Source organism: Microtus oregoni, unplaced genomic scaffold (genome assembly GCF_018167655.1).
Source record: "Microtus oregoni isolate MIOR12 unplaced genomic scaffold, Mior012 000006F_ref0000085, whole genome shotgun sequence".
Lineage (NCBI taxonomy): Eukaryota > Metazoa > Chordata > Mammalia > Rodentia > Cricetidae > Microtus > Microtus oregoni.
In genome coordinates, this window is record NW_024543065.1 from 58,152,853 (window position 1) to 58,165,865 (window position 13,013).

Here is a 13,013-nt window from a genome sequence, read left to right on the forward strand (position 1 = left end):
AAAGGAAGGAAAGAAGGAAGGAAGAAAGGAAGGAAGGAAGGAAGGAAGGAAACAAAATTCCCTACAGGTTTGTCTACAGCCTAATCCTTTATTTGTTTATTTATTTTTGGTTTTTTGAGGCAGGGTTTTCCATCCCTAGCTGACCAGGTTGATCTCAGATTCACAGAGAGCCTCCTGCGCCTGCCTCCTGATGGCTGGGATTAAAGACACATGCCACACCTGCCTGGCCTACAGCCCAATCTTGTGGAGGCAGTTCCCCAGTCCAGTTTCCCTCCTCTCAGATGACTCCAGCTTGTATCAAACTGACATAAAGTTGACCAGCCTAGCCAGCACATAGCCCTACTGTGGAGCACTCTGAGACCGGGGCAACATGAACAGGGAGTTGTGTCTGCCTTCGTCCACCTCTCACCCCAGTCCCAGTGGCTGTAGCCAGGTTCGGGGTACCAGACTGCACCCAGTGTACACCCACCCACACAGCAGTAGCCACACTGAGTTGCAGTCACAGACACAGGTGGCACCATTCAGCGCCAAGCCCTCGCCACAAACACACTTGTGACACCCATAGCAGTAATTGCTGCCTGCACTGTGCCCAGCACAGCTTTTGCTGTGCACTCCGATGGTCTTGGGAGAACAGACTGCATGTCTTGACTGGCAGAACCAGTGCAGCAGCCATTTCAAGGTGGGGGTGGGCTGTGGCGGCAATAGTGTCACCGAATCCAGGCTGACTGAGGTGGAGAGAAGCAGGGGACACAGACGGCACGGGGGAGAGAACGGAGTTCCCAGAAAGGGAACTTATGGGTGGATAAGGAAGTGGAGACAGGCTGTGGGAGAGAGCAGCCCAGAGTAACAGGGAGACAACTAGGACACAGGAAGCAGGGTCCCTCAAACCTAGTCATGCCACACATGGGATATCGTCTCCCAGGTCAGCAAGAAGCTGAAGTCCGTGTCTGCACAGAGCTGGCAGGACCAGAGGTAGCTGCCTAGAGAGAAAGTTGTTCCGTGGTTCCGGGGTCATGCCCACCCATGCAGTGGGCATAGATTATCAAGCTGTCGGGGGAGTCACCTGGCAGAATCGGAGAGGCCAGTGAAGGAGGCATTAGAAAACCAGGGCTCTGGAATCCATCAAAGTCATGCTATGCCATGTTCTCTGGTGCCCTTCATTTCTGTGATCAGTAAAGAAGAATCTCACAAGTTTGCATCAGCCTGGTTGGGAAACTACTTGTAAAGCTGAGGTGGGAAGGTCAAAACTTCTATGCTATCCTGGGCTACACAGCTAGATCAAGACCAGCCTGGTCTACATAATGAATTCAGGGTCAGTGAGTCCCTGTCTCAAAACAGCAACTCCAAAATGGGTGGTGGCCTAATTTGGTGGTAGAACACTTAGCTAGCATGCGCACGCCTGGGCTCAGTCTCCAGCATTATGGGAGAGAAGAAGAGGGAAGAGAGAGAGAGAGATAGAGAGAGAGAGAGAGACTAAAATTAAAGCTGGGTGCAGTGAGGTGTGCAGTAATTGCTCCTGAGCCCGAGGCAGGAGATTGGAGTTTGCGGACAGCCTGGACAACACAGTGAGAACCAATATTAATTGGAAAAAGGAAAAAAAAAAACAAACCTAGGAGACATTAGAGGTTGGTAAATGGAGACAGTCATTAGGGATCATAAAATGATTCAGTAGGAAGTTGGCCAGAGGCACTGTGGAAGTCATAAAGGATTCTGTTGGGGGATCAGTAGCAGATTAATTGGATGGTCTGACCTACTGAGAGGTCAGTGGAATTTAAATGAGGAGTAACAACAGAACAATGTGTGTGGGGGCAGGGGTAAGTGGGGGAGCAATGGGAGGTCCAAGAAGACGTCAGGACCAAGGTGAGTGGCTTTGGTTATGAACCGGATGGTGGGGTACGAAGGCGAGCAAGTGATCAAATGCAGTGGGCAGGAAAGATGGGGCACAGACAGTTCTAGGCCTACAGTAGCTAGGGCCCACCTGCGGGGGCATGAGTCTGTCATTGGGGAATTCAAAGCCCAATACAGTGATGCCTGCCTGTACTCTGCAGTGGGAGGTGGAGGCAGGAAGATCATGAGTTCAAGACAATCCTCAGCTATACAACGAGTTCAAGTCCAGCTTGAAATGCAGAAGAATGTTTGAGAAAGCAAAAGAAAAACTTAAGTGGAGAGCCAGTGGGGGAGGGCTCCACAAACAAGCCTATGGGAAGGTGTCAGCAGCCATTGCAGGAGACACCTTTAGTTACTGGAATCCTAAGACAGAGCCAGGGTTCTGGAAAAACAAGAAATCTTATCTATGTTAGCATGGCAGCTCACACGCAAAAGGAGGTCGAGGCCAGCCTGGGCCACACTGTGAGTCTACACTAGCTTGACTGTATAAGTCGCTGTTCTACTGTAGTGAGGAGACACCACAATCAAGGCAACTTTAAGAAAAAAGCATTTAATTGGAGGCGTCCTTGCAGTTTCAGAGAGGGGTAGTCCATAGTAATCATGATGGGGAGCATGGTGGCAGGAATGACCCTGACTGGGCAGTAGCTGAGACTCACGTGATCTTCAAGTTGCGGGCAAAGAGAACAAGCCTGGGCCTGGTGTGGGCTTTTGAACCCTGAAAGTCCATCCCTAGTCCTCCCCAAACTCAGGACTGACTGACTGTCTGTCTCTCCAACCCTCAGCTGGAGTCTAATAACTTAGGCCCTTCCCCTTCCCTCAATCCAAGTTCACACGTCTCCAGAACTGTAGTCAGCTCGTAGGAGGCACCTCCTCCAACAAGGCCACACCTCCTAGTCCTTCCCAAACAGTTCCACTAACTGGTGACCAAGCACTCAAACATGTGAGCCTGTGAGGGGCCAGTCTCATTCAAACAGCTACACTTGGCTATCGAGACTGACCCCAAACAAGAAAAACAGCAACAACAAAAGCAGGTCCAGCCACCCATCCCAAAACCCAAGGGGGAAAAAAAAAACTCAAAGGGACCTTTTTTCCTTTTCTTTTTTTTTTTTAAAGATTTTTTTATTTATACCGTGTTCTGCCTGCATGTATGCCTACATGCCAGACGATGGCACCAGATCTCATTACAGATAGCTGTGAGCCACCTTGTGGTTGCTGGGAATTGAACTCACAACCTCTGGAAGAGCAGCCAGTGTTCTAAAGCTCCCTCTGAACCATCTCTGCAGCCTTTCTTTTCTTTTCTTTTCTTTTCTTTTTTCTTTTCTTTTCTTTTGACAAGGCCTCATTACGTGACCTCAGCTGGCTAGGAGTTCACTGTGTAGAACAGGTTACCTTCACTGCCCAGAGCCTAAGAAGGCCAGAAAAGGGTGTTGGATCCCATAAAACTGGAGTCACAGACAGTTGTGAGGTGTAGGAATAAAATTAGAGTAACTCCACTTTGTCAAACACCATCTTACAGAAAGCCAGTGACAGGAGAGTCATCTTTCCCCCAGTTCAGCTCAGCTCCTGGAAAACCCACAAACTGTGCCCGGGTAGAGGCCCTGAGCCGCACCTTGGGCATGGACCAGCCAGCTTGCTTAGGCAACCTTACTGTTCCCGACGAGCTTTTAGATGTCTTATCCTGCCAGTAGTGCTTTCCTTTATAAACCCTGCTCCCTGGACACCCAGGGCTACTTCTGACTCCCACTGCATCTGTAGTCCAGGCTTTCCTCGAGCTTGCTATGTATCTGAGTCTGAGGCTGGTCTTGAACTCCTCGATCCTCTTAGCACCACCTTGAAAGGGGAGGGATTGCAGACACCACTATCACATCTGTCTTTGGCATACGTGGTCTCTGTGTAGACCAGGCTGGCCTCAAATTGTGGCAATTTGCCTGTTCTGCTTCTTGAGGCAGCCCCCACAACAGTCCAGTCTTCGCTACGCTTTGAGGTTCAGCAGGAAAGTGAACAACAAGGGCTATCAGAGGAAAAGAGGTCTGTGAGGACCTGTCGGCAAGTCTGTGCTATAGGGATGTTTTATTGTTATTTTTGGAAGAAAAGTGAGGCAGAGAAGCAGACAGACTTGCTCTCAACAGACTGAGACTGCATTATTGGAACAGCGCAGGACCCCAACCCTCTGTGGATGAAGTTGGGTGCATTTAGAGGGACTGGGGGACAGGTCTATATGCTTAGGTGGCTACCAGGAAGTTACAGGATCTTTTTTTGTGGTTTGACTGGGAGCAGAGTGGGCGGTTTTCAGTACCCCGACAGTTTCTGCACATAGAGCAGAAGGTCAGGCTAGGGCCAAGCAATTATGAATGGCTTGGGGCTATTGTCCAGCACAGCCTGATTCAATTCTTCACGACCAGAGGCCAATACCCACCAGTTTTCCTGTGTAGTACCCCCCTTTCATTCTCCAGTCGTCTGATAAAACTCTGCGCCTCAAATCCAAGGCCCAGTCCTTCATAAGATATCCCACGGAGCCACACCCGCAACCCTGATCATTTCACTTTATTAAAAAAAATGATATCCTGGACATTAAACACAGGACCTTGCACATGCTAGGCAATAGCCCTTTAATTCTTTTTTCGACATGATCTTGCTATAGAGCCCAAGCTGGCCTGGAGTTTCTGATCCTCCTGTCTCGGTTTCCGGAGCGATGGGATAACCGTGCACCTTCACGCATCAGGGTTCTATTTTCAGACAACCAGATTCTAGGCAGGGGTGTCCAAAGGCTCCACGGTTGGCCAATCAGATTAGGCCTTCCCAATTGGCCAGCCAAGCGTTTGGGAGGAGCCAATGGGAAGAGGTTTATCGGACTTTGACGCTGGGAGGATTGTCTAAGATGTTGAAGCCTTCGCTGATGCCACTAGGGGGAGACTCTCCTCCGAGGTGAAGCTAACAGGCAGGAAAGGAAGGAGAGAGAGAGAGAGAGACACCAAGGGAGGTGAGTCTCCTAGAAGTAGTGTAGAGTTCTAGATCTACAGAAGCCGGAAGAAAAAAATACGCCCCGGACTCCAGTCCTTGGAGTTATGTCTGCTTCCAGAGCCTTTTGACTTCGTAGTTTCTGTTGGAACCACGATGCTGCCATGAATAGCTTGCTTAGAGGGCTGAGGCGCTGGCCTGGCGTTGCATGGGGTGGAGGCTGCCTCACATCTTGGGCGTGTCGTGCACGTGCACACATACACACACACACATACACACACGCACACACATGCCAATTGCACGACTCCACCTCCAACAAAGCTGGTTGACTGGGGCAGGGTTGGACAGAAAGTGTGTATGGGAGGTCATCACTCTGTATACAAGGACAAATCAGAATCTGTTTAGACTCATTTCAGCCTAGCCACAGAACAGGCCTGGAGAGGGAGCAGAAAATGCTGCCCACCCCACTAATAAAGATAAGTGGGGATGGCTGGATGGTTTGGCTGGTTGTCCTTTGACCCTCACGTTCATTCACGCTGTGGTGTTGATGCCTGTACTCATACACATGAATGCACTCACTCGCAAACACACACACACACACACACACACACACACACACACACACACCTGGGATGTGAGCCTGAAGTTTCTGACTCAGGATTCCTAGGGCAGGGCAAAAGCCATGGAGCTGCAAACTCACCGTAAATTCCGACATTTCTGGTTTGGTTTGGTTTTGAGACACAATCTTGGGTTTATTATGTAACCTAGGTTGGCTTCAAGCTCACAGTCCCCCTGCCTCTACTTAAGTGCTGAGATAACAGGCATGTATTACCAAGTCCTGCAACTGGCATGCGTGTGTGTGCGTGTGTGTGTGTGCGTGTGTGTGCATGTCCATTTGAATGTGCTTGCGTGCTTGCTGGGGAAAGAACCTACAGCTTTGTGAGCATCATACAACTCACTCCGCTGCTAAACTGTAGTCTCGCTCTTTGAGTTTACTTTTTTTTTTTTTAACAAGTCCCAGGTGTTGCTGATGCTCCTGGGGCATTTTGAAAACGGCTGCCTTAAAATAGCATAAGAAGCTGAGTGCAGGCTTTGTAAGCGTTCGCTAGAAACAAAACCCAGCTCCTTCCCCAGGAGGCTGTGCAGGGGACCCCATCTTGGTCTCTGCTCTCTCCAGTGTGGGCCCAGCACTGAGGAGGTCCTCGCTCAGCACCTAGGATAACTAAGCAGTAGAGAGGTCTCCTGCCCCAGGCCCCACTGACTCTGGACAGTCAGGGGAGGACTCACGGCACAGCTGGGTGTCTGCCAAGGAGCTGTACTGGCTCCCACTGTTTGGCTGCCAGCCACAGGCTTCCTGGCAGATATGGAACACTTTGCAGTCTAGAAAGTGAGGCCCACTTTGGCCAGGCAGTTCTGGACGGAGTTTCAGCACTGAGTGTATCTGAAGTGGTGCCAGTGCCCCTCCCATTGGTTCTCTCAAGAGTCTAAAGACGCTGTGCTACACTGTGTTGGCACCTGTGCTCTGGGTGGCCGCAGGCAAGGTCTAACCTTGGGCAAGGCTACCAGGTAGCTCAGGACTTAGGCCGCATGGCTCCTGATGGCACTGCAGAGGCCACGCAGGGGTTGCAGCAGGAGGTCACGCAGGGGTTGCAGCAGGTCACAGGCAGTGCAGTGCTTGGTGGCTGTCCCTAGTGAAGGGCAACCACAGGCCTCCAATGAGCAGAGATGCCCTGCTTCTGGTCAGCTGGAGAGCACATGATGTCATACGAATTCTGCCTGCATTAGGGGTGAGAGGGAGCTAGGAGTTAGGGAGAGTGGACAGGTCTGGGAGGATGAGGGTGTCCTGGCTAGTTTTATGTCACCTTGACACAGCTGAAGTCATCAGAGAGGTGGGAGCCTCTGCTGAGAAAATGCCCCCTTAGATCAGGCTGTAGGTAAGCCTGTACGGCATTTTCTTAATTAGTAGTTGATATGGGTGAGCTCAGCCCACTGTGGGCGGTGCCATCCCTGGGCAGAAGGTCCTGGGTTCTATAAGAAAGCAGGCTGAGCAAGCCATGAGGAGTGAGCCAGTAGGCAACATCCCTCCATGGCCTCTGCCTCAGCTCCTGCCTCCAGCTCCCTGCCCTGCTTGGGTTCCTGTCCTGGCTTCCTTCAGTGATGAACAGCAATGCTGAAGTGTGAGCCTAATAAACCCTTCCCTCCCCAGTCTGCTTGTGGTCATGGTGTTTCATCGCAGCAATAACTAGGAGATTGCAAGGGAGTGCAAGGGTTCCTGATGCGTGTGCAAAGGGGACCTGGTGTGTGCGCGATGAGTTAGAAGGGAGATGTGAGGAATGAGGTGTATGTCGGAGCGTTTGCAGGACTGGGCAAGGAGAAAGCCAAGGCCCAGGAGGTGCAGGGCAAAGGATGGAGAGCTTCGCGTGGGCAGAACCAATGCCGGAAGCCTCAGGCAGGTAAAGAGTAGGTGGCTGCCAGCTGCCCTTTCGTCCCCACACTCCTGTCTCTAGCACTCTGGGGATGGCCTCACAAAACTGCTACCCAGATGCCACCATTGTTGCTGCCAGTTTGCAAGGGAGCTGAGTCCAGCAGGGGCAACCAGCTGGGGCCCTGTGGGCAAGAGGCTACAGCAGGACCTGATGACCCCCGTGATGTCTGGCGACAAAGGAATTCCCGCCTTTCCTGAATCAGACAACGTGTTCTAGCAGGAAGGGGCCATCCATGGAGCAGCTGGCAGTGGACGGAAACCTGAGGTGTAAACTCTCCCTTACAGCACCCCCACAGTGACCTTCCTCACATCCTGCTACCACCCCAGCATGGACACCAGGGCGACATCTGCCTGGACGTCCTCAAGGGTAAGTGGTCCCCACTATGTGATGTCAGGACCATCTTGCTCTATACCCAGAGTCTGCTAGGAGAATCCACCATCAATAGCCCTTGGCACACATATGCTGCTGAGCCCTGTCAATCCCCTGGTACTTCAGAAGTGCCTACCAGGAACCTCTTCAAAGCGGGACTCCAGACTGAAACAAGCTGTCCAGTCTTTTCATGTCATCCTTTTTCTTAGATGATCTGTCTTTTCCTTGATTTCTAAACAGTGGTGTTATTTTTGTTCTGTTTTTAAAATTAAGTCTACTTGAGCCCTCCAATGTGCCCTAAATAAGTACACATTGATTGTTTTTGCATATATATATAAAAAGAACAGGTGGCTATCGTGCACCGGCTCACAGATAGGTCTCTGGGACGGCTACGGGCTGGAGGCTGAGTCTCTAGAGTGGCAAAGGGGTGGGAACTGAGAGAGCAAGCGCTGGAAGATTTGTTTTGTATTTAATCATTTGGTTTTGTTTTGAAACAAGGTCTTACAATGCAGTCCAGGCTGGACAAACTCACATCCCTTCTGTCTTTGGTACGGTGATAGCTCTGACTTGGGGGCTGGATTTCAGAATAGAGCTAGCACTTCAGGTTGGGTCAGTGTTGAGGGTCTAGACCATAATAGACTCAGCGGGTTTGAGGCTGACGCCAGGGGGGAGCATAAGGTCTTGGGAACTAATTTGTGCATGGCACACAGATGAACCATGAGCTGAGCCCAGGCAGGTGTGGAGCCAGCTTCTCCAGATGAGCAACCAAGTGGTTGGATAGAGGCCCTAGGCACTTACGCCAAAGGGAAAGCCTTGCCGGTTTTACAATAGATATTGAGCATGGAGCAGCATTGAGTGCCTAGAGAGGGCACACATCAGCCGCGAAACCTTGGAAATAGGGGCTCAGTGCCAGCAACACATGGGATAGAGGCAAGGACCTCAAGAGGGCTAACAGGATGTCATAGATGCGGGCAAGGCAGACCGGGATGCTGGCGATTGGCAGGGTGATACACAATGGTGGTAGCAATGACTCTTTCTCTCCTCCCATTTCCGTGCAGGAGTGTGGTGTGCATGCGTGTATCTGCATGTTGGGCTGTGGGAGAGTGTACCTGTACCTGTGTGCGTATGCACGTGAGAGCCTGAGGTTGACGTCACTAAGGCTAGGCTCACTAACCAGCTTTCTCTGGACAGCCCCTGTCCTGCTTGTCTGGGTCCGGAATTCCAGGTAGGCCGACATACCCATCTGGTGTTTTCCCTGGATCTAAACCCTGGTCCTCACACTGGGAAGCAAACATTTTAACCACTGAACGATCTCTCTCTGGTTCTCTGGTTCCTGGGGGTGGCATCTGGTCAGCAGTCTCAGGATACCCTGAAGGAGAACAGACCAAGCAGCCATTGTCAACACCCAGTACTGTGTCTGCACCTAGTCAAGTATTTAGTCTCTGGGCAGCCGGAGGGGGCGTCTATGGAATCCCCCATTGAGTTACCACATAGTCCCACCAGGGGGCGTCAGTGTGCTGCTAGAAAAGCTGCCACCCTGAAGGTACCAGGGCTGTGGGAGTTACATCTCTCCACAGCATCCAAGTTCTGTGGATTCTCCTGGTCACAACACATTGTTGGGAAGATGGATGGGGGATGGGGATGGGGGTGGGAATGCAGGGGGAGGTGGGGAGACTGGGGAGAGTGTAGGGAGGTGGGGAGGTGAGGTTTGTCAAGTGTGAGCTCTGGGGAATCAGTGTTATCAAATTTACTTGGACCCCCAGGTTAGTTCCGTGGTTGAGGGAGGCCCTGCTGAGCCCCCAGGAGTCTGCCTACAGCGCCTGTAAGTACTTGGGGGCAGCCATTTGTGGTCTTTGGAAGCTCTCAGAGAGTAAGAATGTTATATCCCGAGAAACCAAGATTCCCAGGCTTCGGAGATGGCTCAGACGCTGTGCAAGTGTGAGGACCCGAGTTCAAATCCCGGAACCAACAGGAAAGGCATGTGTGGTAGCGCTTCTCTGTAATCCACATCTGGAATCCCAGTATTCTTACAACAGGATGGGACGCAGAGACAGGAGGAGCCCCGGAAGTCACGGCCAGCTAGCCTGTGTATGCAATGCCAAACATCTAAAGGAGAGACTGTGCCTCAGAAAAGGTGGGCGGTGAGGCTCAACACTCCATATGTGTATTATGTATGCTCTGTGACATGTATATTCTGGATTCACACATGTACACATCATGCAAAAAAAGATGTAATAAACAATAATTGGTCAATTAAAAAAAACAGGGCTCTCCTCTGGGAATAAAAACGTAACAGTCTGGCAGCAAGAATCAGGATTTATGTATGTGTGCTATTTTTTTTTTAATTAAAATTATTTGAGTCAAGGTCTCACTGTGTAGCCCTGGCTGGCCTAGAGTTTACTTTGTAGATCAGGCTGACTTCAGACTACTCGGCATCTGTATTCTGAGTGCTGGGATTAACGGTGTATGGCACCATAACCAGCATATGGGGTGGTGGCCTGTGTGTGTCATGGCACAGTGTGGAGGTCAGAGGGCAACTTTTGGCAGTCAGTTCTCTCCTTCTGCCACATGGGATCCAAGCTCAAGTCATTAGGCTTTGGTGCCATCTCCCTGGTCCTGGATTTGGAAATTTTGTCCCAGAATTCTCACCTGCTAGAATGGACAGTCCACCAAGCCAGAAACCCACACCTTTTCCTTTTTTTTTTAAAATTGATTTTTATTGAGTTCTACATTTTTCTCTGCTCTCCTCCCTGCTTCTCCCCTCCTCCCTCAACCCTCCCCCAAGGTCCCCACCCACACCTTTTTCAAGGAGCTGTTTTGATTCCCAGCCCCTAGAAGTCACTATCCCAGGGTCAGGAGACCCTGTCATGCCCCTGGAACCTAGACCCTAAGTGTTCTAGAGTCCAGAGAGCAAGAACTCAGACCTTCTGGTCCTAGAACCAACACGTCTTTAGCCACAAGACCTGGGCATCCTCACCTTAGTTTCTAGGAACTGAACCCGGACCCGAGCTATCTCCTGTACAATTTGAATGTGAAATGGCCCCGGAGGCTGACACGTGTTTGAACACGCTGTCTCCAGCTGGTACTGTTTTACAACTATGACCTAACTAGCAGAAGGGAGTGACTGGGGGGAAATGTGTTTTTAAAAGCTTTTTATTAGACGTATTCATTTTATTTTATGTGAGTGTTTTGCCTACATGTATTATTGCATCCCATGTATGTATGGTGCCTGCAGAAGTCAGAGAGGGGAACAGATCTGGAGTTAGGGATGGTTGTGAACCACCATGTGGGTGCTGGGAGCCGAACCCCAGTTCTCTGCAAGAGTAGCCAGTGCTCTTAACTACTGACTCATCTCTCCAGTCCCGACTGGGGGTGAACCTTGAAGGTGATCCCCACTTATGTTTCTTGCCAGAGTTCTCTGCTTCCTGATTCATGAAGATGTAAACAAACCGCTTCACTTATCCCCGATGCCATTGGCCAAGATGCACCAGCTTCCATGCTTTTCCCAGCCTAAGGGCCTATGTTCCTATGCTGTGAGTTCACAGGAACCTTTCTGTCTGAAGTTGTTTCTGTCCGGACTTTTGGTACGGTAACAAGAAAAGTACATACACTCTAAAGCACCCTTCTCAATGACTCAGCCACCCTGCCCCATACATACAATACAGGCTGTCCTAGCCCAGATAGGGTGATAGGAAATAGGCCTTTGGAGTTAAGGAATGTGGCTCCTAGGTCCTCAGAAACTTCTAGCCCTTCCCTGGAAGGGTGGACGCTGACACTGAGGTTCTGGAACACAGAGGTGCAGATGTGTAGGTTTGTGTAAAATGCAGCTTGGCAAATTCAGGACTGTGTCTGTCCCAAAGTGTGTAGGCTATGGAACTTGGGGACTGCAGCTGAGGGGCCAGGACAGTCCCAGGTGTGGTACACATGCCTGTAATCCCAGCCTTTGGGGGACTGAGGCAGGAGGACCTCACATTTGAGGCCAGCCTTGGGGCACACAATGAGTTCAAGTTTAAAGTGGGGCTTGGTGAGGAGGCCAGTCAGGTAGAGCCGGACAGGGCTGCACGGGGGAGGGACGCTGGTCAGGACAGCTCACATCACCAGTCTCTGTTTGAATTTGTCACACAAGCTGTCGTGTGTGAGGGTGGCCTTCAGCCATTGTAGTGGCAGTGTACCAGTGCCTGCCGCCAGGGTGGGCAGTTACAACTGCATCCTACGGTCACCCAGCTGCAGCTGATAGCGTGTTCAAGGAGGGGTAGGGAATGGGTGTTGTGGGGCTGGGATACTGAGGCAGTTAGGTCTTTGGAGAACTTGGCAACTCTCCATGTTAGCTGTTTAATCCTAGTACAGCCCTAGAGTTATGTCTTCTTATCTTTTTCTTCCCTCAAGACAGGATTTTTTTTGTGTAGCTCAGGTTATCCTGGAACTTACTCTGTAGACCAGGCTGGCTTCGAGCTCAGAGATCCACCTGCCTCTGCCTCCCGAGTGCTGGGATTAAAGGCGTGGGCCACCACTGCCCAGCTTCATATCATTTTGATTCCACAGTAAAGACACCGAGGTCTTTATGGCTCAGTAGGTACAGTGCTTGCGTAGTGTCACGAGTGTGTTCTATCAGAAACATAGGTGATGGCTGGCCAGATGGCTCAGCAGGTAAGGTGCTTGCTGCCAAATTTGCAAACCTGCATTTGATGCCCAGACCCTGCATGGTGGAGGGAGAGAATCTTCTCCTTGAATTTGTCTTCTAACCTCCACATGCTCGTCATGGGATGTGCCACCTCCTCTCTCATCTTCCAGAAACACACACACAAGATGCACAAACACACAAGACAGACATGAACACAGAGGTTCACACACAAGATGCCCACACATAGAGACACATACACACAAGATACACACACACACACACACACACACACACACACACACACAAGATGCCCCCACACAGAGAGACATACATACACACACAAGATGCACACACGGATAGACACACATACACACACAAGATGCACACAGACACACAAGATGCATACACACAGAGACACATACACATAAGATGTACACACACACAAGATACACACAAACACAGACACACACACAAGATGTACACACAGAAACACATACACACAAGATGCACACAGGCACACAGAGACATACATACACACAAGATGCACATGCATACAGAGACACAGACACACACAAGATGCATATACAGAGAGACACACATACACACACAAGATGCACACACACACACAGACACACGCAGATCCTCACATGCAGATACACATATATGAAAGCGTAAAAACTAAAGAAAAAAGA